The following is a 7,180-nucleotide window of genomic DNA, read 5'->3' on the forward strand; positions in this document are numbered from 1 at the left end:
ATTACAGCTATGTAAATAAAATTGTCTGTTACCAAATCAAGCAAAAGGAGTTATATGGATCTTTTCCAGATATGGAGAGTATAACATGAAATATTCATGAAGCTCACTTTGGGGCCCCTCTAATAAAGACAGACATTTTCCAGAGCAGTGGAAACCAGGTACAAAAAAGCTGTTATGACTTCAACCAGGAAAGCTGAGTGAGCATCTGGTATTAAGTGGCCATGGATGGAGAAAACAAATTGCTTACATATATGAACCTCCAATTCGAAGTCACAAAGGCAGTCAATCACAGGCATTGATACACCACAAAGCTGCTTATCAGGGCAACTCTACATAGTGGGTTCTTGTGTCACAGGGTCAAAGTTTTATTTACAATATAGTTCATTCTCCCAGGCAACCTGAGGAAGTAAGCTGGTCCTTAATAAAATGTTTATCCGCAAATGCCAAAATCCTTATTCTCAACAATAATTCCAAAGTTTATGAGAGCAATAGCATAAGAATTTTTAAATGTTTAATATAAGAATTTTTAATAAAATGTTTAGAAATGTTTCATAAAATGATTGCTCCCCTCCAACTCCCTGCTAAAGCAACTCCAAAATTACTATACTGTGGCTGACATTAAGAGTCAGGAAGAAAGCTTGGATAAAGGCCTACCTAGCTTTTAAAGCTTGAAAAAGATTAGTCAAAAGGAAATTGTATTAACCAAACAATAAAACTTTCTATAAAGCTGCAGTGGTCAAGGCAATATAGAATTGGCACAGAATGGGCCAATGTGGCAGAACAGAGCCCAGAGGTGTGGGCCCAATACCCAATATAGATGAAGATGTATTATAAATATAGCTCTGGTTGGCAGAATAATGCCCCCACCCACCCACTCAACTAAGGAAAAGATGTCCATGCCCTAATCTCCGGAACCTGTGAATATATCTTATATGGCAAAAGAAATCTTGCAGATGGATTTAAAATTACCTTAAAATAGGGAGACTATCCTGGATTATCCAGGTGGTCCCAGTGTAATCACATGAGCCCTTAAAATGGACTAGAAAAGCAGAAAGACTGGTTCAGAGAAATGAAACAATGGAAGAAGGGGCAGGAAAGATCTGAAGTGTGAGAGGTGCTTAAGGCATCCTTGCTGGCATTGAAGGTGGAGGAATGGAACCCCGGGTCGAAGAGGACAGCCAGCCTCCAGAAGCTAGAAAGGACCCTCAGTTGACAGCCATCAGGGAAATGGAGGCCTGGAAGGAACTAAATTCTGCCAACAACCTAAGGCAGGAAGGAAACATGCTCCCTTAGGGTCCCCAGGATGGAACACAGCCCTGCGGACCCTTTGATTTTAGCCCAGTGAGACTGCACCATGCTTCTGACATATGGAACATTTGCGCATTTCAAACTGCTAAATGTGTGGTAACTTGTTATGACAAGTAGAAACTATAGATTATGGATATTTCATTATGATCAGCAAAGAATGGTTGGTTCGCAAAATAACATCTGTATAATTGGCCATATATCTAACAAAGTTCGACTCTTACCTCGTAACAGAAAAAATAATAATTCTACATGAATTATAGGACATAGTGTAAAAATAAAACCAGGAAAATGTTAGAAAATATAGGAAAACAGTAAAAGAGGCCTTCTTAAGAAAAACAGGAAACCTAGAAACTATAAAAGAAAATACTAAGATTTAACTACACATTAAGGTGAAATTTCTGAATGACAAAAGACAAAGTTTAGAGAAAGCATGGTTGGAAGAATACATGTGCAACATGTAAGACATACATGTGCAACATGTAAGGTGAAAGGCCAACAAATTAGAACAAGCAATTAAAAGGTCTTACGATCATCCTCAAGCACTGGAAATATGGATACATTAATTTTAAAATAAATGCAAAATAAGAGTCAACTTAGAGCAATGTAAAATAATGAAAAGCCATTTTCTATTTATACTGAAAATAGATTAATTCTGATATTGTCAAGGATATGGAGGAACAGGCACTTTCAGGCATTTACTGATGGAAGTATAAATTGCTATAATCTTTAGGGAAAGCAATCTGATGGTATCTTTAAAGTATTAAATATGCACACCTCTTGATACAGCGATTTTATTTAGGTGTCTATCCTCCAGAAATAAAATTATCTAGATTCTAAGGCGATACATACAATGATATTTTCTGCTTGTAAGAACTGAAAATAACCATCAATAGCAAATAGTTAAATAGAGATACCTCCTTATCGTAAAATAGTAAGTAGTTATTCTTCTAAATGCGACATATCTACCTGTGTATCCTGTTAACCTAAAAATAAACTGCCTTTCAAAGTGTGAAGCAACAAGCAAATATCTGAGATCAAAGAATAGCTATTCGGGCGGGACACACTGGTTCAGGCAGAAGCCCAAATAGTGTTCTGATTAGGAGACAAAGGCATTGGGTATTTATGAAGATCCCTTTGAAGGTCCTCGGGGACAAAATAAAGGCTTCAACGCGGCCAGAAGAATTTACTGCTTGTCTTGGCTTAGAGTTTGATAAGACATTTGCAAGGATTTTTTAAAGGGCTGTCCCCTAAAACCAATGTCCCGTCGGTAGCTATGTGAGGATCAAATGAAAAGAAAGACAAAAGGATTATCATGGCTAGCCTGAGACACACTCCCTTAACAAACTAAAGAACAGAAATCAGACTTGGAACAAAATTTAAATCTATTTACACTATCAAACCACCCACTATATTACATTGTAGTCGTGCAATCTTCCAGACAGACGCCTGGAGAAAATCCTCCCCAGGATCACAAATGGCCAGACCCTTTGCCAGGTCCTCCTGCCAATGGTCAGAACTTGGGCCCATTTGGGGGCTGATATAGAGCGTGATAGGAGCTATTTGAAGGCCCTCTCTCCTAAGACTAACTGGGCCAAAACGGAACTAAGGCCGCAAGGGAAAGAAAACATGTGTAAACGTTTGTGGGAGGGTGCCACATTCCACATTCCAAAGGCACACAGCTCTAAATCCAGGCCTAGAAGCCTGCTAGGGTCCGCTTCAGGTGTAATTCTTGATTTACAGCAGCAAATTTGAGATGTAGTTGGACGGGCAGGTGAGACCTTGATGTTATCATTGAGGGTGAGATGCAATTCTTTGAAGAATTAAAAATGACTACTCTTGTTTTACTAATGCATGCACCTAATACGTGCAGTTAACACTCCCACCCAAATATCCAATGCCTTTTATTTTTAAATTTTAAAGTATTTTCATTTCACTAATTTTTTTCACTCATCCCCTCAACCTCCTCATCAGTTTGCTCTCACTGAGTCTGTTTCTGTTTTGTTTACTCATTTGTTATATGTTTCTACACACTCTGTAGAATGAGTTGGGAATCATCTCTTCCTCTTCAATTTTCTGGGGCCGTTTAAGAAGGATATTCATTCTTTGAATGTTTGGTAGAATTCACCTGTGAAGCCATCTGATCCTGAACTTTTATTTGTTGGGAGCTTTTTGTTGTTTCTATTTCATTTCTAGCCACTGGTCTCTAGATATTCTATTTCTTCCTGGGTCAGCTTTAAAAGGTTACATTCTTCTAGAAATTTATTCATTTCTTCTAGATGGTCAAATTTGTTGGACTATAATTGTTTGTAGTATTTTTTGATTCCTTGTATTTCTGTGGTGTCAACTGTGACTTCTTTCATTTCTGATTTTATTTGGACTCTCTTTTCTTGATGAGTTTGGCTAACGTTTGTCAATTTTATCTTTTCAAAGAACAAACTCTTAGTTTTATTGATCTTTTCTTTTTTTAAATTTCTGGTCTTATTTCCTTTTTTCTGTGTATTTTGCATTTTGTTTGTTCTTTTTCTAGTTCCTTTAGATACAGAGTTAAATTGTTTGAGATTGTTCTTGTTTCTTGTGTGTTGGTTCTGGGGCCATGAGAGAGGCAGGCTCCGGTGAAAGCCAAGGTCAGCCACTTCCTGTGCCCAGCCTGGGGCCACCTGGTCCGAGCTACAAAGTAACCTGCAGATTGCTCTGGATTGGAGGTGCCTGGGAGAGGCTACACTGCGAAAGGAGTCTGGCCGCCGTTAGTGCCAGGCTTATGGCCAAAATCTACTGTTTATAAGCCACTCATTCTATGGTAATTTGTTAGAGGCGCCCCAAAAGACTAAGACACACAATCTGTTTAACCATTCACCCATTGAAGAACATCTGGGGTTATTTCCAGTTTTTTGTTTTTATGAATAAAGCTACTATGAACATTTATGCACAGGTTTTTTGTGAACATACATTTTTAATTTCTCTGGGATAAACTCCCAAAAGTACAACTTCTGGGAAGTATGGTAGATATGCTTAGTTTTATAAGCAGCTCCAGTTTTCCAGAGTGGGTTTGCTATTTTACATTCCCATCAGCAATGTATAAGTAATTCCGTTTCTCTGAGTTCTCATCAGTTGATGTTGACACTGTTTTTTTAGCAATTCTAATAGGTGTGTAGTGATAACTTGTGGTTTTAATTTGCATTACCATCTAAAACCCACCCACATCCACATATGTGCATGTTGCTTCATTCATTTGTTGCCAAGACTTTCAGATTCTGGGCAGAACACCTCAAGGATATTTATTTTATTTTTGCTTTGCTTGCCTTGCTTAAGCTTTTAACATGTTCCATTTTTTTCAGAGTCCAACCCAAGCCAAAATAACTTCGCAATCACCAAAAGTTGCATAGCCCACATTCTTCACATACTGCATACTTCTGGCCAAACTCTTGGTCTTCCACTGTGTATTTTTGGCTTCTTTCCAGTTCATACTACATCCACCCCATGAATCACCCAACACAAGCCACCCGCCCAGTCCAGTACGCAGTGTTTCTGTTGCACCAGCAACTTTACGAGTAAATTGCTTACACCCCAAAGCTGCAGGCTATTATTGTTCAGTATCTGGGTATGGCGAAAATGTATGATTGTGCGTAAAATCGGTTACTCCCTTTTCTAGCTCCCATGGCATTCTGTGCTTTGGGGTGGAGGGTGGAGGGGGAATGCGTGCAGGACAAAGGGTAGAAAGCGCACCACTTGTCTCCCTGCCCCAACGCCTGCCTGGGTGGAACCTGGGCTTCCACTGAGTACCAAATGGACATCACTGCGGCAGTAGGCAAAGCAAGGACTGTCCTCCTGGACCAACCCCGCTTCCTCCTGCAGCATTAGGGGCAAGGCCCCAGCATCACCTTGAGGTGTGGCCCACAGTCAGGGAAACTGGAGAGGAAGAGGCACAGGTCATAGGCTGGTGGACTTGCTCGGTAGGTGTTGGGGAAATGACAGCTGCTCTAAGCACTCAGGGTTGCTTGGAAGCCAAAAGGTGAGGCATCAGGAATCTCAGTCTGGGGCACAATGCATAGAGCCCCAGTTTTCAACTAAGTGATGCCACCCCTAGGGGACACTTTGGAAATTTAGGGAATGCTCTTGGTTATCACAGTAAGAAGGGAACACTCCCTGGATGCGGAGGCCCAACAGTCATAGATGTGTCACATTTCACATGGCTTCCAGTGTCTTATCCAACATTCACGTGGAGGTGGGAAATCTTCATAATCACTTGGGCCTGGAACCTAACGTTATTTTGCACAAATATTTATTACACATACACTGTAGTTTCTAGAAATGCAACTCAACTGAGGGAAGCGTGTACTTTGTTTTGTTGGGGAACAACAAAATCACACCTCCAGCAGCCCCGTCCCAGGGGCCTGAGTGGCTCATGTGGCACCTCACCTGTCACACTGCGTGTGCAGCTGCCCTGTGCCCAGCAATCCTCGGGCAGGTACAAGCATCTAACCTGGTCGCCGTCACTTCCAGGGTAGCTGTGCCCAGGCCTTTACTTACTGAAATACATGAGTTTATTAAGTTGCTTTCCTCTTATTCTTTATTTTTCAGCTAGTCCTGTATTTTTCTTAAATTACATGTTGGTAGATGATGTTCTCTCTCTCTTCAGGACAGTAGGATTTATTAAAAGAAGGTGAACCTGATAAGGTTGAGCACAAGGAACTGGAGAAGGCCCACGGGCCCGAGGCCCTGAGTGTGCCTTGGATTCTGCCCGTGTGCACTCTCTGCTGGCCTGCGGCTGCCCCAGCACTAGCGGCCCCTGGGCAGTCCTGGAGCAGGAAAGCGGCCAGAGGAAAAGGGACGGTTCCATTCCAGGGAGCAGGCCACCGCGGGGCCCATCAAGTGTGCCCGGTGGGAATCCCCGGGCCAAAGAGAGGTGGACTTCTTAGCTTCTCCGTAGGTGTGGTATATGAACCGGTCACATGGTCATGGACGCGGCCTGAGGTAGACTCTAAGACTTGGTTGAAGGACAGGTACAAAAGGACCAAGAGTCAGGCACCTCTGAGAGGGATTTCCAGATCTGGGATGCGACCTGAGAGCCGGGCTGGAGAAGAAGGGGCCGGGGAGCGATGAACTGTTGGATGGCAAAAGCATTTAAAGACACACAGGTTTTAACTAGGAGTATCGTTTCTTGTTCTTGATTAATGGCTTCCTCATCTTTAAAATGGTCTGGTCAATGTGATTTCAAGATGTCCAGCACCACAGTTCTGAGACTGGAGAGACCATAACTTGCTCAAAATTACGAAACTAATTCTTGACAGCTAGAATCCTGGAGTTTCGTCTCAGAAATCGCTCAGCTGGAAGGGCTCCATAAATTATCTTTATCAGTGTTTTTGAAATTGCAGGCTGCCTGCCAGTAGTTGGCAGTGCAATCAATTTAGACGTCAAGCCCAGTTTTTTAATTAAATTGAAAGACTAAAATTTTAGAATATTAGTGTGCATCATATGCAGGGTGATTATTATTTCATAAAACTTATATAAACATCCTTTCAGGCATCAGTTCTCACACTCAGTGAATGCTGTGGATCCACGGCACAGGCAGGACCACTGTCAATGGAAGGCTGAAGCTGGGGAGACTCTCTTTGCTGTTAGTTCCCATCCACCACAAGGTAACCAGAGGTGGCCCACTAACTAGTTTCACTCCTGGACACCCCCCACCACCGTCTCATTTTAATAAACTTTACAGAGTGCTAGCTGCTGTTCCAATCACTTTGTAGTAATTAACTTGCTGTATCCTCACTGTATTCAAGGTAAAATAATTACCTTTATTTTATAGATGAGGCAGCTGGGGCACAGAGGGGTTAAGCCCCTCAGAGCGGGGCTCGTGCCTGCCATGGCTGAGCTG

The sequence above is a fragment of the Miniopterus natalensis genome, chromosome 3 (genome assembly GCF_054644295.1).
Source record: "Miniopterus natalensis isolate mMinNat1 chromosome 3, mMinNat1.hap1, whole genome shotgun sequence".
Classification (NCBI taxonomy): domain Eukaryota; kingdom Metazoa; phylum Chordata; class Mammalia; order Chiroptera; family Miniopteridae; genus Miniopterus; species Miniopterus natalensis.